Genomic DNA, 13080 nt, shown 5'->3' with positions numbered 1-13080 from the left:
GGAGCACTACTCGTTCCTACCTGCCTCTAATTTCGGTAAATCTCTTCTCAGCTTCAAAAACGTGAAGGGAAGAATCTAATCTGCAAATCGGGAACAAGCGGCAGGAAAAAGCCGAAGCTCGAGAAAACCAAGAAATTCAATTAGCAATGACTGGAGGAATCAGCGAAGGGCGAAAGCTGAGACTACAGGGCAAAGCAAGAACACAACCTCCATCACTGATCCATCACTGAGACAGATTCCCTCAGGGCAGCCGCAACCAACGAGCACTGCCGGGCACCTCCGAGCTGGGAGTCATGTTCCGGATTCACAATGTGACTGACTCTGCGTATCAGAACTTGGCCTAGAAGATCTTAGAAAGATCTTTAATGTAAAAATGTGAAAACGGAATCTTAATATCTTATTTCTAGGCCGAGATACAGTCACTTGAAGTCACAGGCCCCAAAGCCTGAGGCTGCACTACTGAGATTTTGGTGACATGTCCCCTTCTGATTCTCTGTCACTGAGAAGTTGTGTGGATTCAAAATGTTCCAATACAGTCTCCATGACAACTTGGCAGAAATCAGAAGGGGACAATAGAATCTTTCAGTAGTGCAGCCTCAGGCTTTAGATCTGCAGCTTCCATTGATCATATCTCAGTCTAGAAATATGATATTTTAAAACTGTTTTCTTTTTTTTTTCTTTAACGGGCACTGTAGGGGGCTTTTTATTTTATTTAGTCTAGAAAACCTGCTTTTAGGGCAGATGCATGGAATGAGAACCAAACAATCAAGCAGAGATCCAGACAGACTTACAAAACGGAAGTGGGCCTGATTTCAGGGGTGGCAAATTGAGCCCCAACGGTGGTCTTATGAAGGCTGAATATGGCAGTAAGGTTTTGGGACAATATAGCAGTATTATATGGACAGTATTTGGAAGCTGCATATGATTTTGGCACTACTAGGTTGTATTATCATGCCTATTTATAGCTGTACTAGATGGTGGCCCGATTCTAACGCATCGGGTATTCTAGAATATGCATATCCACGTAGTATATTGCCCAGCCACGTAGTGTATTGCCCAGTCACGTAGTATATTGCCCAGTCACATAGTATATTGCCCAGTCACATAGTATATTTCCCAGCCACGTAGTATACAGCACAGAGCTACGTAGTATATTGCCCAGCCACGTAGTATATTGCCAGCCACGTAATATATTGCCCAGCCACGTAGTATATTGCCCAGCCACGTAGTATATTGCCCAGTCACGTAGTATATTGCCCAGTCACGTAGTATATTGCCCAGTCACGTAGTATATTGCCCAGTCACGTAGTATATTGCCCAGTCACGTAGTATATTGCCCAGTCACGTAGTATATTGCCCAGTCACGTAGTATATTGCCCAGTCACGTAGTATATTGCCCAGTCACGTAGTATATTGCCCAGTCACGTAGTATATTGCCCAGTCATGTAGTATATTGCCAGCCACGTAGTATATTGCCCAGCCACGTAGTATATTGCCCAGCCACGTAGTATATTGCCCAGTCACGTAGTATATTGCCCAGTCACGTAGTATATTGCCCAGTCACATAGTATATTGCCCAGTCACATAGTATATTTCCCAGCCACGTAGTATACAGCACAGAGCTACGTAGTATATTGCCCAGCCACGTAGTATATTGCCAGCCACGTAATATATTGCCCAGCCACGTAGTATATTGCCCAGCCACGTAGTATATTGCCCAGTCACGTAGTATATTGCCCAGTCACGTAGTATATTGCCCAGTCACGTAGTATATTGCCCAGTCACGTAGTATATTGCCCAGTCACGTAGTATATTGCCCAGTCACGTAGTATATTGCCCAGTCACGTAGTATATTGCCCAGTCACGTAGTATATTGCCCAGTCACGTAGTATATTGCCAGCCACGTAGTATATTGCCCAGCCACGTAGTATATTGCCCAGTCACGTAGTATATTGCCCAGTCACGTAGTATATTGCCCAGTCACGTAGTATATTGCCCAGTCACGTAGTATATTGCCCAGCCACGTAGTATATTGCCCAGCCACGTAGTATATTGCCCAGCCACGTAGTATATTGCCCAGTCACGTAGTATATTGCCCAGTCACGTAGTATATTGCCCAGCCACGTAGTATATTGCCCAGCCACGTAGTATATTGCCCAGCCACGCAGTATATTGCCCAGCCACGTAGTATATTGCCCAGCCACGTAGTATATTGCCCAGCCACGTAGTATATTGCCCAGTCACGTAGTATATTGCCCAGTCACGTAGCATATTGCCCAGTCACGTAGCATATTGCCCAGCCACGTAGCATATTGCCCAGCCACGTAGTATATTGCCCAGTCACGTAGTATATTGCCCAGTCACGTAGTATATTGCCCAGTCACGTAGTATATTGCCCAGTCACGTAGTATATTGCCCAGTCACGTAGCATATTGCCCAGTCACGTAGTATATTGCCCAGCCACGTAGTATATTGCCCAGTCACGTAGTATATTGCCCAGCCACGTAGTATATTGCCCAGTCACGTAGTATATTGCCCAGTCACGTAGTATATTGCCCAGTCACGTAGTATATTGCCCAGTCACGTAGTATATTGTCCAGTCACGTAGTATATTGCCCAGTCACGTAGTATATTGCCCAGTCACGTAGTATATTGCCCAGTCACGTAGTATATTGGGCGTAGTATATTGCCCAGCCATGTAGTATCTTGCCCAGCCACGTAGTATACAGCACAGAGCCAAAACTAAGGAGTTGGTGGCCAACTATAGCAGGATAAAGATAGAATGCTTGCCGATCACTATTGCTGGTCAGGAGGTAGAGCAGGTGGAGAGTTACAAATATTTGGGGGTCCATTTGGATAGCAAACTGGACTGGAGATGCCACTCAGTTTGTCTACAAGAAGGGGATGAGCAGATTGTATTTCCTAAGGAAACTGAGGTCTTTTAATGTGTGCAGCAAAATGTTAGAAATGTTCTACCAATCTGTAGTGGCAAGTGCCATCTTTTTTGCAATCACATGCTGGGGTAGTAGTGTGCGGGCCTCTGATGCTAATAAGCTGAATAAGATTATTAAGAAGGCATGTTCTGCTGTCGGCTGCAATGTGGACTCTCTTGAGGAGGTAGTGGAGAAAAGAACTCTGAAAAAGTGTATGACAATTATGAACAATAATGCACATCCACTATATGAGCTATTCATGAGACAGAAGAGCACCTTCAGTAACCGGCTAATACTTCTGAGGTGTAAGAAGGAAAAACATAGGAAATCGTTTGTGCCAACTGCCATGGGAATGTATAACAATAACATTAGGGTTAAACCACCAAGGTGAATGTCTACTTATTTCTCTACATTTCAGTTCACTCGTTGTGTATGTCCTATTCTAATGTATAATGTTCTTCTGTCAACAAACTGTCATGTCAACTATGTAATTCCTTTATGATTTTTATGATTTAAGTTGTGCTGCTGTGATACCATAATTTCCCACGGGATCAATAAAGTGTATCGTATCGTATATAGTATATTGCCCAGCCACGTAGTATATTGCACAGCCCACGTAGTATACAGCACAGAGCCACGTAGTATATTGCCCAGCCACGTAGTATATTGCCAGCCACGTAATATATTGCCCAGTCACGTAGTATATTGCCCAGCCACGTAGTATATTGCCCAGCCACGTAGTATATTGCCCAGCCATGTAGTATATTGCCCAGCCACGTAGTATATTGCCCAGTCATGTAGTATATTACCCAGTCATGTAGTATATTGCCCAGCCACGTAGTATATTGCCCAGCCATGTAGTATATTGCCCAGCCACGTAGTATATTGCCCAGTCATGTAGTATATTGCCCAGCCACGTAGTATATTACCCAGTCATGTAGTATATTGCCCAGCCACGTAGTATATTGCCCAGTCACGTAGTATATTGCCCAGTCACGTAGTATATTGCCCAGCCACGTAGTATATTGCCCAGCCACGTAGTATATTGCCCAGCCACATACTATATTGCCCAGTCACGTACTATATTGCCCAGTCACGTACTATATTGCCCAGCCACGTAGTATATTGCCCAGTGCCGTAGTATACAGCACAGAGCCACGTCCACGTAGTATATTGCCCAGCCACGTATGTCACAGGTTAAAAAACAAACAAAAAAAAAACATATACTCACCTTCCGAGGGCCCCTTGTAGTTCGGTCACATGACCGTGACGTCATGGCAAGTTGTTCTCGCGCAGGCGCGCAGGACCTGTGATGATGTCGCGGTCACATGACCATGACGTCATGGCAGGTCCTTCTCGCACAGGGCCTGTGATGACGTCGCGGTCACATGACCGTGACGTCATGGGAGGTCCTTCTCCCATACCATCCTTGCCACTGGAACCTGCCGCTTGCATGGAGCGGTCACCGGAGCGTCGCGAAAGGTGAGTATATAATGATTTATTTTTTTTAAATTATTTTTAACCATAGATGTTTTTACTATTGACGCTGCATAGGCAGCATCAATAGTAAAAACTTGGTCACACAGGGTTAATAGCGGCGGTAACGGAGTGAGTTACCCGCGGCATAACGTGGTCCGTTACCGCTGGCATTAACCCTGCGTGAGCGGTGACTGCGGGGAGTATGGAGCAGGCGCTGACTGCAGGGGAGTAGGGAGGGACTAATCGGACTGTGGCCGTCGTGGATTGGTCGCGGCAGCCATGACAGGCAGCTGGCGAGACCAATAAGAGACTTGGATTCCATGACAGACAGAGGCCGCGATCAATGAATATCCGTGACAGACAGAAGGACAGACAGACAGAAAGAAGGAAGTGACCCTTAGACAATTATATAGTAGATAGTTTCTGCACTACATGGCGGTATTATGTAAGCATTTAGATGCTGATTTGGGTACAATATGCTTATATTTTGTATTGTAATTGACCATGGTTTTTGCACTATATGGCTTGTACTGATGATGATTTGGGTACCAGAGTACATGGTTGTGTTATGACAGATCCATATGACCATTTGGTGACTGCATTATGTGGGTATTATTTGGATGCTGCATATGATTTGGGCAATAAATCTTTTGATTATGAGGGATTTATATGGCAGTATTATATTATGCAGATGCTGCATATGCATTTAGCACTATAAGACTGTATATACCAATATTCTTTTTGGGACTATATGACAGTGTTATGTGAGAAGTATTCGGATGGTGCATATGATTTGGGCACTATATGGTTGTATTATAAGGGATGTGATTTCTGGGAAGCATTATGTGGGTATAATTTGGACAGTGCATAACATTTGGCCACTATAAGGTTTTATTAAAATGGAACATAAATGAGAATCATTTTGCACTGTACGGCTGCATTATGTGGGTATTATTTATATGCGGTGCATCATTTTGGCACTAAAAGTTGTAAAAGAAGGCTTTATGTGGCAGTACTGTTTTGGACTATATGGGGGTAACATATTTGAATGGTGAATATGAGTTGGGCATTTTCTGGTTGTGTTATAGGGGCTGTATATGTCAGTAGTGTTTTCACCTATATGGTGGCATTATGTGGATATTATTTGGATGCTACAAATGATTTGGGTATTATATGTTGCATATGGCAGAATTCTATTGGCATTATTTGGATGCAGCATAGAATATGGTGGTATTATAAGGCTTGTGTATGGCAATATTGTTTTGGGGAATGTATGATAATATTATGTGGTTTAAAATTACAAGAAAAAAATGGTAAAAAAAAAAAAAAAGCGTGATTGCTTACTTTGCCTACTTTTTAAAGTGCCACTATTAAGCCACCATTATTATGCTTCTATATAACAGGCACTTGTGGGCATTTTACAAAGGCCGCAGCATGGGAAGGTCACCGGTGAGCTAATCAGTTAATTGATAATCTAACTAATGTGTTACCAGCTCAAGGTTTTATGTGCAATCAATATGTCTCACCCAGATGGTCCTCGCTGTCTCCAGAGGGGGAGCATGACACAGGCGGTGGCTCATTAAGGCTATGAAGGCTTGTGATGTGTGGCTCCGAGGTGACATGACCCACTTAGGGACGCAAGAGAGAGATAATGCCCCAGATGGGGCCAAAAGTAAATCTTATTTATCTACTTGCAGCCTTATATATCAAAACCACAAAGATTGATGAGTGCAATAAACTGATGTCACACGTAGTTTAGCTAACATATGGGGGGTGCTCTGCACTGCAGGTACATGTGTGCAACAAGGGAAAAATATATTGCCTTACATTGGCCTTGTAGGTCACCTTACACTCTGCCACTCATGCGGGTGGCTCTTCATTCAGGATTTCAGAAACGGACAACCTGATGGGTTCTCTTCTGTAACGGTGTAGAGTATAGTGACAAAGGGGTGATCGACGAAAAGTGTTCAGAAACAGGGGATCATGAGAACGCAAAGAACTCATCTACAAAAGGGTCAGAAGAGGATGTGAAGAATCGCTCTGATGAAAGGAAGCAGAGGAGGATGGGAAGAATTGGTGCAATGAAAGTGATCAGAGAAGGATATGAAAAATTGATCTGATGAAATCAGTTAGAGTAGGATGTGAAGAATATTTCTGATGAAAGGGGTCAGAAGAAGATGTGAAAAATTGTTCTGATTCTGAAATCAGGGGATGTGAAAAACTGTTCTGATGAAAGTGGGCAGAGGAGGATGTGAAGAATCATGATGAAAGGGATCAGAGAAGGATTTGAAGAAATGGTGCGCTGAAAGTGGTTAGAGAGGGAAATGAGAAATTATTGTGATGAAAGGGGTCCAAAGAGAATGTGAAGAATGTGAAGGGGGCAAAGGAGGATGTGAAGAATTGTTCTGATGAAGCGAGACAGAGGATGATGTGAAGAATTGTTGCAATGAAAGGGCTTAGACGATGATGTGAAGAATCGTTCTAATGAAATGGGTCAGAAGATGATGAGAAGACCCGTTTTTGGTGAAAGGGGACAGAGAAGGACGTGAAGAATAGTTCTGACAATCGTGATCACAGAAGGATGTGAAATAATTTTCTTGAATAATCAATGAAATACCAGAGGAATACACGGTGATACAGCCAAGTTATCGGAAAGCACAAGTTGTCATTCTAACATGGATGTGCTATAATGGCAGACAACCGGTTCCATTGTTATTACTTACCAAAACTCCAGCAGGCAATAAGAGTGCAAGATTTGGGTGACAAATCCAGATTTCTGTTGCACCATGTTGCCTTGTGCAGGCGTGTACTACGGAGGACAGAGAATGAACTTCAATCCAATATTGCAGCCAGCATGCAGCCAGCGGGTAAGGAAAGGGTGAATCAAACACCCGAAAACTCCGCCCATATGACAGAAAACCGGTCCTGCCAAATTCAGGTGGCAGGTTCCTTTTAATACTCCTGAATGAAGGTCGGACAGTAAAGATTACCTAAGCATTGTGGTCAAAGTTTATCCCTTCATGGTAGGTGGACAGTCAGGTAATGGTTCCAGGAACATGACAAAAGTTTTCCTCGCTTCCTTGGCCTTCTTAGTCCCCAGATCTTAATCCTATAGAGCAGTGATGGCGAACCTTTTAGAGACAGAGTTCCCAAACAGCAACTCAAAACACAACTATTTATCACAATGTGCCAATATGACAATTTATCCTGGGGCCGGAGCAAACATTGAAGGAGGTGGTTGGGCCGGGGTGGCGGACATCGCAGGAAGCAGTGGGGCCAGTGTGGCGGACATCCCAGGAAGCAGTGGGGCTGGCTCAGACATTGCAGGAGGTGGTTGGGCCAGTGCGGCAAACATCATAGGAGGCAGTGGAGCTGATGCTGCGGACATCGCAGGAGGCAGTAGGGCCGGTGTGGTGGACATCGCAGGAGGCAATGGGGCCGCTGCGGCGGACATCGCAGGAGGCAGTGAGGCTGGTGCGGACATTGCAGGAGGCAGTTGGGCTGATGCAGACATCACAGGAGACATGAAAAATACTCCCCACCCATCCATATACAGGTGCATCTCACAGAATTAGAATATCAAAATGTTAATTTATTTCAGCTCTTCAATACAAAAAGTGAAACTCATATATTCTATTGAGTCATTACAGACAGAGTGATCTATTTCAAGTGTTTATTTCTGTTAATGTTGATGATTATGGTTTACAGCCAATGAAAACTCAAACATCATTATCTCAGTAAATTAGAATACTTTATAACACCAGCTTGTAAAAATGATTTTAAAATCTGAAATCTTGGCCTACTGAAATGTATATTCTGTAAATGCACTCAATACTTGGTTGGGGATCCTTTGGCATCAATAAATGCATCAATGCGGTGTGGCATGGAGGCAATCAGCCTGTGGCACTGCTGAGGTGTTATGGAAGCCCAGGTTGCTTTGATAGCAGCCTTCAGCTTGTCTGCATTGTTGGGTCTGTTGTCTCATCTTCCTCTTTACAATATCCTTTAGATTCTCTATGGGGTTAGGCCATGTTCACACTATGCGGTTTTTACTGCGGAACCGCGGCGATTTTGCCGCTGCGGGTCCGCAGCTGTTTTCCATGCAGGGTACAGTACAATGTTACCCTATGGAAAACAGAAACCGCAGTGCACATGATGCAGAAAAACCCGAAAAAAAACGCGCAGAATTGCTGCGGAAAAAAAGAAGGACCATGTCACTTCTTTGTGCAGAATCGCAGCGATTCTGCACCCATAGAAATGCATTGATCCGCTTACTTCCCGCATGGGGCTGTGCACACCATGCGGGAAGTAAGCGGATAATGTGCGGGTTATACCCGGGGTGGAGGAGAGGAGACTCTCCTCCAGGCCCCGGGAACCATATTTGTATTAAAAAAAAAAAAGAATTAAAATAAAAAATCATGTATACTCACCCTCGGAAGTCTCAGCGCTGCACGCGGCCGTCCGGTCTCAGGTTTGCTATGCGACCAGGACCTTCGGTGCCGTCGCGGTCACATGATCGTGACGTCACCGAAGGTCCTGGTCGCACGGCATCTTTGGAACCGGACCGCCGCCTGCAGCGCCCAGGAGATCGGGACGTCAGAGGGTGAGTATACCATGATTTTATTATTTTAACATTACTATTGATGCTGCATATTGCTGCATATGCAGCATCAATAGTAGGGGTAAATCCCGCAGCAGAACCCGCAGGACAAACCGCGATAAATCTGCAGGGATAACCGCAGCGGGTTTGCCCTGCAGATTTATCAAATCCGCTGCGGGAAAACCCGCGGGACAAAAAGGAACGTGTGAATGTGGCCTTAAGGTCAGGCGAGTTTGCTGGCCAATCAAGCACAGTGATACTGTTGTTTGTAAACCAGGTATAGGTACTTTTGGCAGTGTGGACAGGTGACAAGTCTCGCTGGAGAATGAAATTTCCAACTCCAAAAAGCTTGTCGGCAGAGGGAAGCATGAAGTGCTCTAAAATTTCCTGGAAGACGAATGTGCTGACTTAGATCTTGATAAAACACAGTGGACCTACACCAGCAGATGACATGGCTCCCCAATCCATCACTGATTGTGGAAACTTCACACAAGACCTCAAGCAGCTTTGATCGTCTGTCTCTCCACTCTTCCTCCAGACTCTGGGACCTTGAATTCCAAGTTCTAGTGTGAAGTATCCACAATCAATGATGGTTTCGGGAGCCATGTCATCTGTTGATGTAGGCCCACTGTGTTTTATCAAGACTAAAGTCAGCACAGCCATCTACTAGGAGATTTTAGAGCACTTCTTGCTTCCCTCTGCTGACAAGCTTATTGGAGATGGAAATTTCATCCTTCAGCAGGACTTGGCACCTGTCCACACTGCCAAAACTACCAATTCCTGGTTTAAAAACAACAGTATCATTGTGCTTGATTGGCGAGCAAACTCGCCTGACCTTAACCCCATAGATAATCTATGGGATATTATCAAGAGGAAGATGAGACACCAGATCCAACAATGATGACGAGCTGAAGGCTGCTATCAAAGCAACCTGGGCTTCCATAACACCTCAGAAGTGCCACAGGCTGACCACCTCCATGCCACACCGCACTGATGCAGTAATTGATGACAATGGAGCCCCAGCCAAGTATTGAGTGCATTTACTGAACATACATTTCAGTAGGCCAACATTTCGGATTTTAAAATAATTTTTTCAAGCTGGTGTTATAAAGTATTATAATTTACTGAGATAATGACTTGTGTTTACATTGACTGTAAGCCATAATCATCAACATTAAAAGAAACAATTGCAATAGATCACTCTGTTTGTAATGACTATATTATGAGTTTCACTTTTTGTATTGAAGAACTGAAATAAATTAATTGTTTGATGATATTCTAATTTTGTGAGATGCACCTGTTTGTATTCACACACATACATACATACACACACACACACACACACACACTGCCTCTAGAAAATCTGTCAAACCTGTGCCCCTTTTCACAATTGTCCCCAGTAGTGTGATGAGGTCAGTAGCTTGATAGGTCATCACACTGCTGCCCGTCAGACCCGGGACTGACAGACGCTCTCTCTGCCGCAGTCCCAGTGAAGCACTGTTCAAATGTATCTGCTTCTAAAAGATACGAATGCATTTGAACATGGGGAAAAAGTGAGCAGCGTCTCCCGGGCCTGACGTGCGTGTCTGCTCACAGAGAGGGCTCAGAGTGTCTCCTCTGGCACGTGTGCCAGAGGATTACCACCACTGCATGGCACTGGCATCCTTTGCCCCTCTTCCTCGCGGTAGTGCCCCAAATCTGTGAAACTGCAAGAGCATCTCCTGTGCAGCGCTCTCTTCAGGGCCGCAACCCACAGTTTATCAAATTGGATTCAGGTCTGGACCCTGGCCGGGTCATTCCAAAACTTTGATCTTCTGGAGAAGTCATTCGTTTGTTGATTTGTAGGTAGGCTGAGGGTCGTCGTCGTGCTAAAAGGTGAAATTCCTCTTCTGCTTTTCAGCAGAGGCCTGAAGGTTTTTTGCAACTGTTCATAATTTCCTCTAACTTGACTAAAGCATCAGCTGCCGAAAAACAGCCCTCAAGTACAATGCAGTCTCCACCATGCTTCACTGTGGGTATGTGTTGGTGATGCAAAGTGCTGGATCTGCGTCAAACATACCTTTTGAAATTATGGCAAAATAGTTCAACCTTGGTCTCATCAGACCATAACACATTTTCCAACATGTTTTTGGCAGATTTTATGTAAGTTTTGGCAAAGCATAGCCAGTCTTGGATGTTTTTTTTAGGAAGAAAAGGCTTCCGTACCTCATAGGCCAGACATATGAAGAATACAGGATATTGCTGTCACATTTAGTAAACAACCACTACTTGCCAAAAATTCCTGCAGCTAAATTTGGAAGAACTTTTTTTCCTTCTCCTTAACCCCTTCGCGACATGCGCCGTACTAGTACTGCGCTGCCGGCACTGCATTAGTGCCAGCAGCAGTACTAGTACGGCGCACCGATCACCGCGGTCTCGCGCTGAGCGCCGCGGTGATCGGGTGCGGGGGTCAGCTGTACATGACAGCTGACACCCCGCAGCAATGCCCACGATCGGCGCTATCGCCGATCGCGGGCATTTAACCCCTCTGATGCCGCTGTCAGTAGTGACAGCGGCATAGAGGGGGATCGCGCAGGGACGGGGGCTCCCTGCGCTCTCCCACCGGAGCAACGCAATGAGATCGCGTTGCTCCGGTGACCCGGAAGGAGTCCCCGGATCCAAGATGGCCGCCGGACTCCTTCTGGGTCATGAAGTGACCTGGCTAGCCGGCGCCTGCTGAGAGCAGGCGCTGGAAAGCCAGCTAAACTGCATGTCAGATCGTTGATCTGACAGTGTGCTATGCACAGTGTCAGATCAACGATCTGATCTAATACAGAGATGTCCCACCCTGGGACAATGTTAGAAAGTTAAAAAAAAAAAAAATAGAATGTGTAAAAAAAAATAAACCCCCCCCCCCCCCCCAAAAAAAAATAAAAACATTTCCCAATAAATCCATTTATTTATGTAAAAAAACAAAAAAAACAATAAATGTACACATATTTGGTATCGCCGCGTCCGTAACGACCCGCTCTATAAAACTGTCCCACTAGTTAACCCCTTCAGTGAACACCGCAAAAAAAACAAAAAAAAAAAAACAAGGCAAAAAACGCTTTATCATCATACAGGCGAACAAAAAGTGGAATAACACGCGATCAAAACGACGGATATAAATAACCATGGTACCGCTGAAAACGTCATCTTGTCCCGCAAAAAAAAAGCCGCCATACAGCATCATCAGCAGAAAAATAAAAAAGTTATAGCTCTCAGAATAATGCGATGCAAAAACAATTATTTTTTTATATAAAATAGTTTTTATTGTGTAAAAGCGCCAAAACATAAAAAAAATTACATAAATGAGGTATCGCTGTAATCGTACTGACCCGAAGAATAAAACTGCTTTATCCATTTTACCACACGTGGAACGGTATAAACGCCCCCCCTAAAAGAAATTCAGGAATTGCCGGTTTTTGTTCATTCCGCCTCCCAAAAATCGGAATAAAAAGCGTTCAAAAAATGTCATCTGCCCGAAAATGTTACCAATAAAAACGTCAACTCGTCCCGCAAAAAACAAGACCTCATATGACTCTGTGGGCCAAAATATGGATAAATTATAGCTCTCAAAATGTGGTGATGCAAAAACTATTTTTTGCAATAAAAAGCGTCTTTTAGTGTGTGACAGCTGCCAATCATAAAAATCCGCCAAAAAAACGCTATAAAAGTAAATCAAACCCCCCTTCATCACCCCCTTAGTTAGGGAAAAATAATAAAATGTAAAAAAATGTATTTATTTCCATTTTCCCATTAGTGCTAGGGTTAGGGCTAGGGTTAGGGCTAGGGTTAGGGCTAGGGTTAGGGCTAGGGCTAGGGTTAGGGTTGGGGTTAGGGTTTCAGTTATAATTGGGGGTTTCCACTGTTTAGGCACATCAGGGGCTCTCCAAACGCGACATGGCGTCCGATCTCAATTCCAGCCAATTCTGCTTTGAAAAAGTAAAACAAGTTGGACAACAACTTTTGGGGTCCAATTTGTCCTGTTACCCTTGGGAAAATAAAAACATAGGGGATAAAATATCATTTTCGTGGAAAAAAAAA

General features: G+C 44.3%; 1 protein-coding gene across 1 annotated transcript in view; it reads right to left on the bottom strand.

Moving 5' to 3' along the window:
- TTYH2 (tweety family member 2) overlaps positions 1-13080 on the bottom strand; it is an 89774-nt gene that overhangs the window by 17497 nt on the left and 59197 nt on the right. The window lies entirely within an intron of this gene.

This window comes from Ranitomeya imitator, chromosome 2 (assembly GCF_032444005.1).
Source record: "Ranitomeya imitator isolate aRanImi1 chromosome 2, aRanImi1.pri, whole genome shotgun sequence".
In the NCBI taxonomy this organism is placed as follows: Eukaryota; Metazoa; Chordata; class Amphibia; order Anura; family Dendrobatidae; genus Ranitomeya; species Ranitomeya imitator.
This window is presented reverse-complemented; position numbering and strand designations above follow the sequence as displayed.